Source organism: Podarcis gaigeae (assembly GCF_964106915.1).
Source record: "Podarcis gaigeae genome assembly, chromosome: 7".
Taxonomy (NCBI): Eukaryota; Metazoa; Chordata; class Lepidosauria; order Squamata; family Lacertidae; genus Podarcis; species Podarcis gaigeae.
The window spans coordinates 66,862,524-66,880,247 of record NC_139683.1 but is presented as its reverse complement, the minus strand read 5'-3'; positions in this window follow the sequence as shown (position 1 = coordinate 66,880,247).

Here is a 17,724-nt window from a genome sequence, read left to right as displayed (position 1 = left end):
TGTGGACGGTCAAGATTCTGAGGCAGAGGATGCAAGTTCATTTCCCTTTCTTCCTTCTATTAGACCAACATACAAGAATATGATCCAGAGCCTGGCAGATACCAGTTCCCAGCTTGATTCAGAAGAAGACGTTTCTTCAGACTTTCTTCCTTGGAGTGAAGACTTTCCAAGAAGTGAGGAAAGTGAGGCTGCAAGCCAAGAATGGCAGTCTCCAGCCTACAAAGCATTTCATGATCAGATTAGATCACCAAGCTCCCAGAATGAATTGTTCTTAAATAATACAGCTTCTTCCTCCAGTGTAGAAGAAACCGCAAGAACTAGTGATGCACCTGGGAAGGAATTCAAATGCCCCACGAATCAGAAGACTTGTGAAGAGTTTTGGGAGGAAGAGGGGACCTCCAGTTTGATTTCTCTATCAAATGCTGGGCAGATTGAAAGACGGCAGCATAGCAGTTTGCTATATAGTTTAACTACTGAATCAGCTTCCTCTTCATACTGCCTTCCTTGGAATAAGTACCTTACAGGAAGGGAACAGAGGCAGGCTCTAATACATTCATGTTATTCTTCGAGACAAAATACATTCGAAAATCTAACTGTGTCATCTGAAAGCAGGAGATATAACAGGCATACCTGGGTGCCAAATCTTCCCCTTGTTTCAGCGCAATCTTATGCAAGTCTTCTCAGAAGCAATTCTCTCTGATTTCAGTATGGCTTGCTCTCGTGGAAACGTGTCTAGGATTGTAGCCTAAATTAGTGGCTTTAGCTTCTGGGAACAGCCTGCTGTATACAATCAAATGTTGAACTGTGTCCCTGAACTCTACATATTATAGTTTTCAAGACTCATTTATCTCGATTTTCAAAGGATGCTGTGGTTAAAAAAAAAGATGTCTTAAAAGGACCAGATTGGCAAGATGACTAATGGTTGAGCTAGATATTATATGGTGAGAGTGGAACCCATATGCAGAATCAGCAAATCGCTGTACAGTAGCGAGATATAGTTCATTTCAGGGTGCAAGAGGGAGGGGGCTCAATCCTACCCCCTAAAACCACTTTCAAAAGCCATTTTTCTTCTGGTGGGCTCTAGGACCAGAAGGAACCCCTTCTTTTAAAAAAGAGCTTCCAAGCGCAAGAAACAGTGAGATTCACAACTCATTCACGCTGCACTCATTCAACAGCCCCCAACACACAGAGAGACTCTGCTTTATTAGGAATCAGTAGAATCTGGCTTGTTTCCAGTTACAGTCATGTCTGGCTGTGACCTACAAGAGTCTTATGTCCAAGCGAGAATTCAGTAGTTTGCATTTTAATGTCAACTTACCTAACAGGCACTTCATGAAACAGAATGTGAACTGAAATGCAGCTGCCCTTCAAGATTTGCAGTGCAGCTTTCCAACCAAGAAATGCATACAGAAAGGCATATATTGTTGGAAACTGTATTGTAAAATGCATATAATTAGTGGAAATGTGTTATATTAGGGGTGGTGGCTTGCAACAAATGAGTAGTGGCAAACATGCATCTACTAGGCAACATTATATATATATAAAGTGTTTATATTAAGAGAAAGGTGCTCTAAAATCCTGAATTTTTACGAGGACTTTTAAAAAGTCAAATCTGATGCATAACTGTGGTGAGCTGAATTTAAGACTGAAAGAATAAAGAATTGAGGGAAATCTAAACTGACAAATTCATTGACTGACTGGAATGAGTTCTTGGACTGTGGTCATGTTTCTTGCATGCGTGGTTGAAAGATGAAGAGATGTACCACCAGCAAGGGGACGTCTGAGAGATTTCCCATGAGGGAAGGTGACTGAGGTTTTTCCGAACCCTGTATAAAAGATCTTCTTGTATCCCTCTTTGAGGTTCCATTCATTGAGTTGAATTGTTACCCTCTGTGACCTTTGATTTTCATTGAATATAAGCCTCTTCTGTATAATCCTGGTCCTGACACAGTTTTCTAATCAGATGTCAGTATAACGAGTTTAAATAAAGAAGGAAAATACACAATCTGAGTGCTTCTGTGCAAGGTTTCTGTTTTCTTTTGCTAATGTCCACTGGTTTTTAAATAAAGTTACTCAACAAATAGACAGGATCATCAGCCTCAGATTTGGGTGAGCAGGGTTTACAATCCTGGCTGGCCTTAGTGAGTCAGTTCATCCTTTCAAGGGTGCCTGGGTGTTTGAGAATGATCCCTTTGCAAAGACAAATGGCGGTCACATCCATGCATGCTAGGATCAAAAACTGCTAGTATCTTATTGATTTGAGCGAAGAGTTAAGGTGCTTATGACTTCACTTGCACCTAAGAACATAAAGTGACATATATTAAGGCATCTGCTTTCTGTACCACATAAAGAGCAAGCACATTGTATGTTCTCACAAATATTCCTATGTTGCAATGTAGCCTCTAGACGCCCAGTGTTTCCCTTCTTCCTTCCTTCTCAATCCTCTTCCTCTGAAAAATGGACAATTTTCTACATGCTCATCACAGCATGTAGTGGACACCACACAGTCCCTAGAAATGGGGAATGGGGGATGGGGGGATTTCCATGGCACTTGAAAAATGGAAAGCTTACATTTGACTTACATGTTGACTGAAAAACCAAAAGCTGGCATGCACATAGTGCAAGACACATATTACTTTCAAAGTCTCAAAATGGGGCATTTTCCACCTTCCAGTCAAAACATAGGGTACAGACGTTAGAAAAGAAGCAAGCATTCCAGCACACCCCACACACGGGACAGAATATGGGGCTGGCAGCACTTCCATTGCCTCTTCTTCAGGCTTGGAACAGGTGAATGGGGCACTTCTAGTAGAAGCAAACAAGAGAGGCCAACCGTTGCAGAATGCAAGCTTCATTTACTAGCATTGCTATATGGCGTTCCCCCGCTAGCCACTTCACAGCAACATCACTGAATTCCTCAATCCAATACAAAATCCTGTCTCCTGTACACAAGCCTGTTGCACCTTGTTGTATGGGAACTTTCTCCTAGGAAAGTCTGTTGACCCATTGGAAAAGTCAACTGGGGAAGCCAACGGTCAATGCTGGCTAGAGCCAAAATCTGGGATGGGAGGACTTGGAATCAAAGATGGGCAAGGGCTGCAGCATGGCAGAACTGCATTGCTCTACCTCTTTCAGTTCTGTCCTATTGATCACCCACTCTTATGCACACCCACAAAGCAGATGAGGAAGCTATTCCCCGGGTGGCCGTCCAGAGAGCGAGAGAAGGGCCACAGTGCCTGGAAAGTCAGATGATGGTGAGGGCCCCATGAAAACAGGCATCTATCTATATCGCTATTTATATATACATCTCTGTTGCTACCATTACTTCTGTTCAGCAAATGAAGTGCTTCTGAACATTTCACCCTCAAAGCACTATAACTGCCACCTTGGCAACAAAGGAGTTGGTGAAAGAAGAAATTAATTTTTTTTTGTCATGTTAATAAAATACCTGTTTTCTTAATAGCACTAGCATATATATTATTTTAGTGATTTTTAGCTGAGCTCTATAGGGACGCGGGTGGCGCTGTGGGTTAAACCACAGAGCCTAGGACTTGCCGATCAGAAGGCTGGCGGTTCGAATCCCCGCAACGGGGTGAGCTCCCGTTGCTTGGTCCTGGCTCCTGCCAACCTAGTAGTTCGAAAGCACATCAAAGTGCAAGTAGATAAATAGGTACCACTCCAGCGTGAAGGCAAACGGTGCTTCCGTGCGCTGCTCTGGCTTGCCAGAAGCGGCTTAGTCATGCTGGCCACATGACCCGGAAGCTGTACACCGGCTCCCTTGGCCAATAAAGCGAGATGAGCGCCGCAGCCCCAAAGTCGGTCACGACTGGACCTAATGGTCAGGGGTCCCTTTACCTTTACCTAGCTGAACTCTAAAAATGATCCAGAGCTAACTTGTGTGAAGTGCTGTTTGATGCTTTTATAACTATCTTTCTATTAATCTATCTATCTTGCCGATCCTAAAATATCACATATAGTAAGAATAACTCCTTGTTTTTTTGATTAACACTTCCAATTTGCCGTACCTTGCAGTGTTCCTTGCATTTAGGACAACCTGAGCTCTGCCATGTTTTCTCCATTTAATTCATCAGAGCATAATGCTGATCTGCTTTGAAGTTGGTTGCAAAACCCTTTTTGGCAGAAGCGGCACAGGCAATATCTCAGCATGTTTATGGAAAAGATTGTGATAACGATGCTAATGCAAAGTCGCACCCTTGTAGAGTAGGTTTTCCTTACTGATGGGAGTGGCTGAGCAACAAGTAAGCAGGACACAGACACAAGTGAATCAGTAGATTAATTCCAACGCATATGTCATAGGTTTATTAATAAATGCTACATACCCAGTCAAGGATACTTGAGTTACAATACTGGTGGCATTCCAAGTCATGCCACTTTTATATAGGAGCTCTTATTGTATGATGGGCATCTGTCTGTTTGTGTCAGGGAAATGGCCCTCCAAGGCTCTCCATCTGGCCTTCAGAACTCTTACTAAGCCACTCACCCACACCAATCTAAACCCCTCACCAGACCTGCTCCATGTCCTTCTTGAGTGATTCTTCCTGGTTGGACTCTTGAGCTCTGATACTGCCTCTTCTTTGCCTTCAGAGAGGGGTGTGTCTCTCTGTTTTGAAACTAACCTATCACATTAAGGTAAAATTTGCATTCATTGCTCTGCCCCCATTTGGTTTCTGATGCTGCCCACCACTTGCACATAAAGGTAAAAGGTAAAGGTAAAGAAGGTAAACGGCATTTACGTGCGCTGCTCTGGTTCGCCAGAAGCGGCTTAGTCATGCTGGCCACATGACCCGGAAGCTGTACACTGGCTCCCTCGGCGAATAAAGCGAGATGAGTGCCGCAACCCCAGAGTCGGCCACGACTGGACCTAATGGTCAGGGGTCCCTTTACCTTTAAAGGACCCCTGGACGGTTAAATCCAGTCAAAGGCAACTATGGGGTGCGGTGCTCATCTCACTTTTCAGGCTGAGGGAGCCAGCGTTTGTCCACAGACAGCTTTCCAGGTCATGTGGCCAGCATGACTAAACCACTTCTGGTGCAACAGAACACCGTGACAGAAACCAGAGCACACAGAAACGCTGTTTACTTTCCTGCCACAGCTGTACCTGTTTATCTACTTGCACTGGTGTGATTTTGAACTGCTAGGTTGGGTGGAGCTGGGACAGAGCAATGGGAGCTCACCCTGTCGCAGGGATTCGAACTGCCAACCTTCTGATCGGCAAGCCCTAGGCTCAGTGGTTTAGACCACAGCGCCACCTGCTTGTGCCCTCAATCTTTCCCAACATCAGGGTCTTTTCCAGGGAGTCTTCTCTTCTCATGAGGTGGCCAAAGTATTGGAGCCTCAGCTTCATGATCTGTCCTTCCAGTGAGCACTCAGGGCTGATTTCCTTAAGAATGGATAGGTTTGATCTTCTTGCAGTCCATGGGACTCTCAAGAGTCTCCTCCAGCACCATAATTCAAAAGCATCAATTCTTTGGCGATCAGCATTCTTTATGGTCCAGCTCTCACTTCCATACATCACTACTGGGGTTATGTGGTCCTTGGGCTCAAAAAAACGTTTTACCACCCCTTTTTTATGCTACCAAGGAGCAGACAGCTGGTTACAGCACAGCTGGTATCCAGACTTGTTTCTTATTCTGTGAGGATTAGGCCATGCCCTGATCTCCCCAATTTTGGAGCACCTGCACAGGTTGTGTACAGTCCCATACCCTCCAACATTGCTCCAATGAAAATAGGGATGTCTTATTCCATAATTTTCATTTTTATTATTAATACCCTGCCCATCTAGCTGGGTTGGTCCAGCCACTCTGGAAGGCTTCCAACATATTTAAAAACCTAGTAAAACATAAAAAAAAACTTTCCTACATAGGGGTGCATTCAGATATCCTCTAAAGGTTGTATAGCTGCTTATCTCATTGGCTCAAGGTTGCATAACTCTATACTCTACAGCATTTCTCTGTTGAAAATAGGGGCTTTCAAAAATATAGGCTTATATTTAGCTTAAGATAACCTATTTCTCAGTCAGAGACTGAGAGGGTTGCTTAAGGGTTAAGGGTTGCAACCCTTAACAAACCACAATGCCCAGAATTCTTTGAGGGGGGAAAATGTGCTTCAAATGCGCTTAAGGTATAGTGTATACTCAGCAATTCTCTTCGCCTAATCTAAATGTGTCGTGTTACATATTTGATATCTGTTGCAAAATTCCTTTGATGTAGGATGAGTTTCAAAACACCATGAGCTCTAAATCCTCGTATTCTTTTACTAGCTATAGGTGTGCAAGTCTCCTGCAATAATTACCTGTCCTTCAGGGCCTGGTTTTGTTTTGTTTTTTGTTACCACCTGCTCCTTGGATTTGGTGCCTACAGATATAATCCTTTAAAAAGACAACAGAATCAGGCACTAAATGCCAAAGGAGGCTTTGCTACATCTTTAGAGAATGGGATTAATAATTCATTGCCCAGGTTGAAAATGTCTTAACTGGTCATTCTGGAAATGCATTTATATAAATCATATACTGCAGTCATGCCTTCTCAGAAGTAAGCCTTACTGAGTTCAAAGGGACTTACTCTCAGATAAATGTGTATACAATTGCTGCCTTAGCTTTCCTCGCCTCAGGTTCAAGTAGTCTTGACTTTTCTGGTACAAAATATTTCACTTCATTTCCCTACTGAGATCTACATGAATATTTTTGCATGGTTGATTATTTGTGGCAAAAAAACTATGTTGGGATCTTCAAACATGGCAGACACCAGGGGGAAATTAATTGTGTGTGGGGTATCACATGCAATTTGGGCTTCCCTCCTCCTTTCTCTCTCCACAGGCGAGACCTGAGCAGATAGAACCACAGATTTGTAGAGTTAGAAGGGACCACAGGGGTCATCTAGTCCAACCCCCTGAAAGGTAGGAATATTTCACTCAATGTGAAACTTGAACCCACAACCCTGAAATTAACAGTCTCATGCTCTTCCAACTGAGCCATCCCTCTCAGATAGAAATGATTCTGATAGGCCACATATTACTTTACTTTTTTTTAACAGGGTGTATTTCAATAAAGTTTATAGGACAGCACCAGCCTTGCACCTTTCCAAAGCTTCGAAGAATATTATGCCGCATGCCACTGGGTTGCCACTACCCATACTCATAATTGCCATTGTCACTGCTGTTGGTAGTAGCAGGTAGAATGCCGCAAGTGGGAGCCATGCATTGCAGATACCACACACAGTGTCTGAGCGATATAAACCAGAATGGGTGTGAGCTGATGATCTCCATGGTGGTTTGCTGTTGGGCAATGTCTAGGCATGGCATTGTAGTGCATATTCTAGGAGTGATGTGACCTGGTTGACCTCATGATGGAGGCACTCTTGTGCTCAGCGGCTGGTCCATTATACACCCCTGTGTTTTAACCAGTGCTCAGTAGCAACAATAGCTAGTGCTGGGTATAGGCTAACCAGACTAGCCTGTGCACATACCATGCATTAAAGTGCTTTAACTTTTAGGTTTCGGGAATCCTTGCTTTGTTTCCTCCAGAGCAACACCTTTGAGTTTGTCAGGGCTTTAATATGCTGCTGCTGCTGCTGCTGCTGCTGAATGTTCTGTTGATACGGCCATTTTCGGCAAGCAGTGGCATAACAGCACATCCTCAGCATAGCAAAGATTCTGGAGCTTTGAAGTCTCTGAAACATTAGCTTAAGCCGCTTCAGTTTGTTGCACCTTCTCTGTCTGATTTTGATTTCTGCCTGATGAGACTTGCCTTTGGTTCTAGGCAGAGGTGTCAATCTTTTTTTGGGGGGGGGAGGGAAGGCAGGTAAGCTCTGCTTCACATAATTGATCGCGAAACTCGCCGCACGAACACCCTTTGAATGGCAATGCCCATCAACTTTGGAGGGGGGGCAGGCCTCCTCAAATATTTTATGGTGGGGGGAGCAAAGGGACATCGGTCCCTAGGCATAGGCTCCTGTGGCACTTGGATTCTAAAGAAGATGGGTCAAATGAACATTGCTAACTGCATGCATGCATGGAGGGGACTTGTGTGAGTAAGACACTACAGTGGTACCTCCGGCTGCAGATGGGATCTGTTCTGGAGGTCCGGTCGAATCCCGAGGTTTCCACAACCTGAGGACAGCTTCTGCGCATGTGCGTGCGGCGAAACCCAGTAAAATACTTACGGATTTGCTGCTTTCGCATCCTGAGGTTTACGTGACCAGAGGGTTACGTAACTGGAGGTACTGGAGCCAGCATGGTGTAGTGGTTAAGAGCGGTGCACTCGTAATCTGGTGAACCGGGTTCGCTTCCCTGCTCTTCCACATGAAGCTGCCTTGGGCTAGTCACACTTCTCTGAAGTCTCTCAGCCTCACTCACCTCACAGAGTGTTTGTTGTGGGGAGGAAGGGAAAGGAGAATGTTAAACACTTTGAGACTCCTTCAGGTAGTGATAAAGAGGGATATCAAATCCCAAACTCTTCTTCTTCTTCTTCTTCTTCTACTACTACTACTACTACTACTACTACTACTGTATTTATATCTTCTTTTTGAAGTCACTTCAGCCTCAGATGTACCCCTACATTGTAAAAACTCCTCTAAGATAGTGAGGTTGCTGCTGAGATAACTACTTCAAAAAACCCTCCAATGATGCCACTAAGGCGGTGTAGTGCCTGTTTTGTTATTTAACTGTGCTATTTTCTGCTGATGGCTTCTGCTCCTGTGTTTTGAAATGTGCTTACCTATACGTCTCCAGATTGTCGGGAGAGAAGATACATCTTTAACTCATTAGCTATAATGCATACATTGTGAAATAGGGGCAGAATCGTATCTCTTATCATGATCACTGTACTCACAAAGGAGCACATGTGTCTGTTCGGAGAAGCTTGACTTTAATTATTATAAACTGCTCAGACATTGACTAATACTTTAAGTGTACTGTAGGTCAATTTGTAACAGATTCACAATGAATTGCATCTCCCTAAAAGTGTGCCTGTTTGAGCTTCGGTCTTCTTCATTTTTCTTACAGCTACCTGCCCTTCTTATTTTGCACATCACCACCCTGCATCAGGGATCGGTGGAAAATTCACCTCAGTTCACATCTAAAGACAAACCTACCAAATCTGTACTTCTGCAAAGTGGAACCCAGCTGTCCTTCAAAATCCGCAGTTTCCTGAATTTTGCAGTACAGTTCTCTGGCTGAGTGATGTGTACAAAACTGCATACACTAGGGTAAAGCCAGTGTGGTGTAGTGGTTAAGAGCGGTGGACTCGTAATCTGGTGAACCGGGTTCGCTTCCCCACTCCTCCACATGCAGCTGCTGGGTGACCTTGGACTAGTCACACTTCTCTGAAGTCTCTCAGCCCCACTCACCTCACAGAGTGTTTGTTGTGGGGGAGGAAGGGAAAGGAGAATGTTAGCCGCTTTGAGACTCCTTAGGGTAGTGATAAAGCGGGATATCAAATCCAAACTCTTCTTCTTCTTCTAAAGTGTGCACATAAATGCATATATTAGTGAAACCAGTATACAAAGACACACTGCATTAGGAAATTTTCATGAGGATTATTTATTTGTAAAGGGGGGGGGGGAATCTCACACTGATGTGGAAATGTGGAGAACAGAATTTAATATTGGAAAAATGAGAAAAGCCAAAATTGACAGATTTACCCATCCCTATGGTTTCAAATTTTAAACTGTGACCCCTACTGTGTCCTTCCTCTGCTAGCCCCACACATTTGCTTGTATAGAATTCCATGTGATCACATGCATGCAGTTCCTTGCCATTTTGAAATTGCCATTTGGCCTTGGGCCACTGGGTGACTTTGGGCCTGTCGCTGCCTCTCAGCCTAACCTACCTCACGAGGTGATTGTTGTGGTGGGTCAACTGAAAAGGGGGAGAACCATTTATGCCACCTTGAGCTCATTGGGGAAATAAGAGTGCTATAAATGCAACAAACAAACAAATGGTTACAGGCCAGACCAATCTCTGCTGAGCGGTCGCAAGAGATTCCAGGCGTCTTGGCACTTAACCAGGGTTTGAGATTCCTTGGGGGAAATGAGGCACAGAGCAGAGACTAGTGTCTTTAAGAAACATGGTTTATTCACACAAATTTCCACCTGAGAATTGTAGAGGAGGCAGAGTTCGCAGGATCTACATCCCAAGAGGGGCTTGGCCTTTCCAGCAGCATAGCATTGGATTCGGAGGGATTCTAAGTGCCATCTCTGTGTCTATCTGTGACAGCCATCTGCAGCCAGCCAGCATATCTGCTACCCTTCATTCCCCACATGGAATTCCACCCACTTCCTGCCCCTTCTTCCCAGAAACCCCTGCTCCTAAAACTTCTGTTGCAAAAGGACACCCTCACTCCCGCCTTTTAACCCTGGCAACCTCCCTCTGTCCCTGGCAGACTTCCATTGAGGGGCTAATGGCTGCCCATCAGCACCATTGTTTCTCCAACGACCCACCAAGTTGGCTTCATGAGGAAGTTAAAAAGGTAAAGGTAAAGGACCCCTGACGTTTAAGTCCGGTCGCAGATGACTCTGGGGTTGTAGTGCTCATCTCGCTTTACAGGCCAAGGGAGCCGGCATTTGTCCGCAGACAGTTTTATGGGTCATGTGGTCAGCATGACTAAGCCACTTCTGGTGAAACCAGAGCAGCGCACGGAAACGCCGTTTACCTTCCTGCTGGAGTGGTACCTGTTTATCTACTTGCACTTCGTGCTTTTGAACTGCTAGGTTGGCAGGAGCTGGGACAGAGCAACAGGCGCTCACCCTGTCACGGGGATTTGAACCACCAATCTTCCGATTGGCAAGTCCAAGAGGCTCAGTGGTTTAGACCACAGTGCCACCTAAATCCCAGCCTTTGCTAAATTCAGGAATATATGAGTTTTCTCCAATTCGGACACTTCACTGAATGCAGAGATTACAGGGAGTCTGCCTCCCATTTCATAATATTAGAAACACTGGCAGAAGGGCAAAGCTCTCCATTTCTTATCTGCCAGCAGATGTATTTCTCTCTCTCCATGTCTAGTTATCTTTGAGTGCTTAGTTACATGGCCCTACAGTACAATGCCATGCACACCACTTTTGTCTTCATAGTTTGTGTTATATCTGCCAACCAGCAGGCTAAATGCTAAACTTCCATTCTCTCCTTTAATTATCTGAGCAAGGCAAACATTTTACCACTTTGCACTTATACCACCCGTCAACCTTTATACTCTTATTAGCACATGTTGCCACTGTAGCACTGCACCCATAATGGGGAGACAGAACTACTCTGAAGATGATAATATCTAGCATTTATATAGCCAATTTCAGGCTGTGAAAGCACTTTGCATACATTGACTTGTCAGTCATTACAATAGCCTTGCAGACAACAGGCAATTATCGCTATAACATCCACAGCAGAGATGTGTGAGTGGGATGAGGGGTGCAGATGAGACAATAGTGGTTTGGTAAAGGCAAAGGGTTCTTGATTCCAGGGGGATTTGAATCAGGGACCACCCAGTTCATGGCTTGCATATACATTCCCGCTCAGCAGGCAATTTTGGTTATGGAAAAACCTTTGAGGAAGCACCTGACTTCTACTGTTAATGTACCAGCGTAGGACATATTAGGAGAGATCAAGACTAGGCTGCTAAAAATCTAATGAATTTTCAGAGAAGGTGCGTATTTTTTTTACTTTGTTTGTTTTGAGGGTTGGCAACGCCCCACCCTTATTCCAAATCCTCAGGTGTGAGTCAAGAATAGCTAGGGAAGGTGATGAATGTGCTTGAGCCTCAATCTTCACTTACATCTTTTCCACCCAAGGGTGATGCTGCTTTCAGCACCAAGCCATAGTGTTGCGTAAGAACGTAAAACAACAGCAGTCACAAGACAGCCTGCAGTAGTTCCTAGAAAGCTCCAGAAACTGCTTTTTACACAATGCTATGCACTTACAGTGAAACACTGATGATGTTCTATACAGAGGGTTTTGAACAGTGTTCTTTGGATTATCAAGGACCTTGGCAGGCAGGCTATCTCAGGCTTCCTCAACCTTGGCCCTCCAGATGTTTTTGGCCTACAACTCCCATGATCCCTAGCTAGCAGGACCAGTGGTCAGGGATGATGGGAACTGTAGTCTCAAAACATCTGGAGGGCCGAGATTGAGGAAGCCTGGGCTATCTGGAAGATGAGTTAACCAATCTCTGCTATTACTAATCTTCCACTGCATTATGCAGCCCCTGGAGAGCGTCAAGAGTATTCCAGAATCAGGTGCATTGCTAGTTCACTCCGGGCAATTATGATGTTCCATGTGAACATCAATCTTTGGCTTGTGGGCCTAATTAGGCCCACCATATCCCCCCGAGCTATTTTGCACCTGTCTTGCACCTAACATCACATACGAAGGTGTGGGGCACACAGAAAGGGGGTTTTCAGGCATCTCTGATCATCAGCTCCTGCAAGGCCTGTGCACAGCATCTTGCGAGCAAAATGGTTAGTTGTTTGGCCTTCCATAGTGTAGTATACAGTGCTTTGAAAGCATTGACAACCAGCTGATTTTCAGGGCTTGCAAAACAATGGTAGGCTCGTTCCTTATATTCCCTGCCCCCACATGCCAAATTTGAATGAAGTCAGGTGAACTTTTTTGCACAGCATGGTGCATAGGGCTTTGCAAGGCCCATTGATCAACTGGTCATTGAGCTTTGCAAAACCCAGTGCACAGCACTATGAAAAAGAGGTTACCTGATATCATTGTGACATCAGGGGATTGACAAGTGGGAAGCCCCACCTACAGCTCGAACTTGGCCCAAGTGGAGGCAGGAAATGAGGATCCAGCTAACCAGCTTGATTGACTTCCCAACCCCCCTAGAAAAGGCTTGAGGAAGAGGTTGTTGAACTCTCAGCTCCCACCAACCCCGGTCAGCATGGACGATGATCAAGAATGATGGGAGATGTAATCCAACAACATCAGGAGGACTATAGTTTCCCCATCCCTTCTCTATAATATGCATAGGAGTTCCATGGAATAAAGGCAATGAGGAAAGAATGACCGGAAGATCAAAAATGTGGCAATCACTACATCAGCCACATTAATTGTGAATGCCAACACCGAATCACTTGCAGACATTAAAGAATAGTTTCATAATATTGTTTTTTGTGTGCGTGCTTTAATGCTTTCAAATTGTTGGAGTGTAAGGCTTCTGTGGGTGAGTTATAGATGCACCATGCATGATTGTTAACTTTATACCTGTCTGCTCTGTACTCTAAATAAGATTCAGTGATGGCGATTATTACCAAGTATTACCATCAATGAACAAAATTTATTTTATGCCTCTTACACCAGCATAATTAGTCAGATTAAATTTCTATACTTCCTTAAAGATTTGTAGATGCAAGCTAGATCTGTGCCAGTGGAGGTGGAAGAGGATCATTATAAATGACCCCGGTCCATAGGAACACACATCACTCTCCATTAGACTTCTTGAAGGCAAGGTAAACGTCTATCCTTTTCGAGGGTGATTGAAATGCTAGATTAAGTTAAGGGGCTTTGCAAAAATAAAGGTAAAGGTACCCCTGCCCGTACGGGCCAGTCGTGACCGACTCTGGGGTTGTGCGCCCATCTCGCTTAAGAAGCCGGGGGCCAGCGCTGTCCGGAGACACTCCCGGGTCACGTGGCCAGCGTGACGAAGCTGCTCTGGTGAGCCAGCACCAGTGCAGTGCATGGAAATGCCGTTTACCTTCCTGCTATAAAGCGGTACCTATTTATCTACTTGCACTTAGGGGTGCTTTCGAACTGCTAGGTGGGCAGGAGCTGGGACCGAACGACGGGAGCGCACCCCGCCGCGGGGATTCGAACCACCGACCATACGATCGGCAAGTACTAGGCGCTGAGGTTTTACCCACAGCACCACTCGCGTCCCTTTTTGCAAAAATAGAGGTTGCTAAAGAAATGGGTGGGGGAGATGATCATTGCTAACATGCCTTGTGTCTCACATTTTGGAGAAGGAGATTATGCTAACTCTAGTATGGCTTTTACTGCATCCCCCATGACCTCCAGGTCTGTCTGGCTGTCTTTCCCAGGCTACAACCCTTCCTCGGCCCCATGGCTTCATAGATTTGCTCTTGCCTGGCTGAAATGCCTGGCCTCGGCTGCTGCTGGTATGTGGCCCCTGGAAGGTTGCCCATGGGAGAAAGTGACTCTTGGGCTGATTTTTTCTTTCTTTATCCATGCTCCATGCTACACCAACTCTCAAATGGTAGAGCTATTCCTTAACGGTATTGCTGCTTCCCGTTAAAGTCCCCCCCCCGGACAGAAAGCAAACAAATATGTTAGGATTTTCTCCCCATCCTGCTGATTTCCTACATACTGGGAGAGTGTTTCTTGGATGTCTGCAACCAGCCATTCAATTCCCACATCTGCATTCTGAGTTCAGGAAATGCTGCACCTCTTGATTCTGGTTGATTGCATAACCTGGTGCTTGGCTGCAAATGGTAATCTGTAATTTGTCAGTGGGTATATGTAACTTGGAGAGACATGGGTGGCGCTGTGGGTTAAACCACAGAGCCTAGGACTTGCTAATCAGAAGGTTGGCGGTTCGAATCCCCGTGACGGGGTGAGCTCCCGTTGCTCGGTCCCTGCTCCTGCCAATCTAGCAGTTCGAAAGCACGTCAAAGTGCAAGTAGATAAATAGATACCGCTCCAGCGGGAAGGTAAACGGCATTTCTGTGCACTGCTCTGGTTCACCAGAAGCGGCTTAGTCATGCTGGTGACAGCATGTACGCCAGCTCTCTCAGCCAATAGAGCGAGATGAGTGCCGCAACCCCAGAGTCGGTCACGACTGGACCTAATGGTCAGGGGTCCCTTTACCTTTACCTATATGTAACTTGTAAGAAATTTAGTGGAGTTTCTTTTTTTCACATCTTCATGCAGTGGAACCTTACAGAGAGATGCAATTCAGAAGCCACAGATGCTCTTTTTGTGGTTCCTATTCTTCTTATTTCTCTTCTCTCTCTCCCCCCAGAACATTCAGATTTCACAATGACCACCCTCAGTGAGGCAAATGCTAAGTTTGCCATAGACTTTTACCGCCAGGTGGTGCATGAGCACCCGTGTGAAAATGTCCTGTTTTCTCCTGCGAATCTCACAGCAGCAGTTGGCCTGCTCCTCTATGCATCTGGTTGTGATACAGCAGCTCGTTTGGAAAAAGTAGGTATCAAATTGCACTGCGGTATTATTATTTTCATGCTTAGTTTGACAAGTGTGTGTGCATGTGTTGTAAATAAACTCAATAAAACACAACAACAAATTGCACTGCTACAACCTTAGGAAGTCTATAGGAAGTCTTACATGTGCCACATTAGTGTATTAATTGCCTTGTAAGTTGTACATCTTTTCTTTCCCAATATATATTATTACATTAAAAACAACAACCCACAAACTAACAACATCTGAAAAAGTGATTGAGCAGGTGCCCCAGATTTATAGTAGTAGCTATTTAGCAGTAGTAGCTATTTATTTCTTAATTGCCTTCCTCAAATATTGCTCCAGGTGACATACACAATTTTTTAAAAATATATTTTAAAAGAGAGGATAGCTCAGTTGGTAGAGCATGAGATTCTTGATCTCAGGGTCATGGATTTGAGCTCCACATTGGGTGAAAGATTCCTGCATTGCAAGGGGCTGGACTGCATGGCCCTGGTGGTCACTTCCAACTCTACAGTTCTATGGTTCTATATATGCACAAGCAATTTCACCTTAGATTATGCACTAGAGATATGTTTTCCAACACTCTAAGCCAGCTGTCAGCAACCTTGCACCCTCCAGATATTTTGGACTTCAACTCCCATCAGATCCCAGCCATGTTTTTGTCATCCAAAACATCTGGAGGACACCAGGCCAGGGAAGATTTCACAACAACAATAACATCCTGTTTGTAATATTCACCCATTATATTCAATTTTTGGAGAGTAACCATAGCTATAGCTAAGTGGTAGAGTCCATGCCTTGCACACAGAAAGTCTCTTGTTATATACCTAGCATCTCCATCTTAAAAGGATAAGGTGGAAGGTTAAGGTAAGAGGTCTGCTTGACACCCTGGAGAACAACTGTCAGCCAGGGTAGACAACACTGGGATAGATGGACAATCTTGACTCAGAACAAGGCATCTTCCTACATTCCTAGTCTTGCTACATTCAAGTATATTGTTGACGTGAACGAGCAATTGCACAATCCCAAGTAGAGCAAGTCAGCAACTGGTCTGAATACACATGACACAGCTCCGCTAGTAAGCTAAGCTAGTTTGGACCTGTACTCTGCTTAGGAGAAACGTATATGTTAGTCACTCTGAGGTCTTATGAAAGAGTATGCTCTACAGCTTCTACTGTTAGAAGATTAATTGAAATCCAAGGAAGAGGAGATCAAAATATTCAGTATAATGGGACAGACCTCCTGGATTGTGCTGCTTCAGGCTGCAAGGTGGTGGGGATAGGGATATCAGTTAGAAAACGAAGATATTAGAAGAAAGATCTAACTCTTTAATGGGGGAGGGGTAGTCATAAAAACACATTATATTGTTGTTTTGTTCAATGGCTTCATTGTCTAAAACAACAACAAAGAATCTTATTGTGAATGGTCTAAGCCAGGCTTGAAAAATGCCTGGCTTAGAGCCACTAAATCAGCGATAGTCAGTGTTGTTGGACACCACCTTGCATCAGACCTAGTCAACATGGTCAATGCTCAGGGATGATGTGAGCTATAATATAACAACAGCTGTAGGACATTATATCTACTGCCCCCACACTGAGGGCTTATCCACACTTACTTTTCCTCCACGCTTTCCATACATGGTCTGTACTTTAAAGCTCCATCTGAGCGCCCTCACTTTTTTATTTTGCTCTAGAGCTTTTCCCGTGAATTCCCACTCTTTACCGCTGAATTGGAGCAAGTGGCAATACACAGAAAACCCAGATAGTTGTTTGCTCTGATTCAGCTTTAAAGAGCGGGTTTTCACGGGGAAAGCTCCGGAGCAAAAGAGAGAGAGGGGAGCTAGGACACAGAATTTGTGCCTGGAAAGAGTGAGGCAAAATATATTTGTGGATAAGCCTGAGCCACATACAAAACACCAGCCATATATAGGGTGTCACTGGGGATCGGTTGCAGGGGGGGGCCCAATAAAGTTCCTAAGGAGCAAAAGTGGGGAGGTTGACCTGTATCCCCCTGTCGAATGAATCAATTCTTCCATGTGCATGCTTGTTTGGAAGAATCCTTATTTAGGGGAAAGAACAATATCTCTTCTGTAAGGTTTTGGGTTCACATTTTATCTTTCCCACAATTAATGAACTAACTAGTATTGTCTCATTGTTTACTTCCATGGCTGAAGTTTTCTTACAATTCCATTCCAGATACTTCACTGGGATGAACTTAAAGAGTGTGGAGCTCCAGTACGGAGAAGATATTTCGGGACAAGAAGAAGCTATGGTCGCTTGGAAGACAGACTAAGAACTCCTTTATATTTTCGTACCTCTCCAACAGTGGTATTTCTTTATTTAACTTTCTTGTATTTGCTTGAATTAGACCAGTAGCTCAAAGTATTCAGTAGTTTGGGAAACAAGCAACACATAGTCAATTGACTAACAATTATATAATTGTTTTAATGAACTTTTTGCTGCTGTTTGCTTTTATTTATATGCTATTGTGGTAGATATAGTGATTACAATGTTTATTGTTTTTAATGCTACTGTGATTATTGCG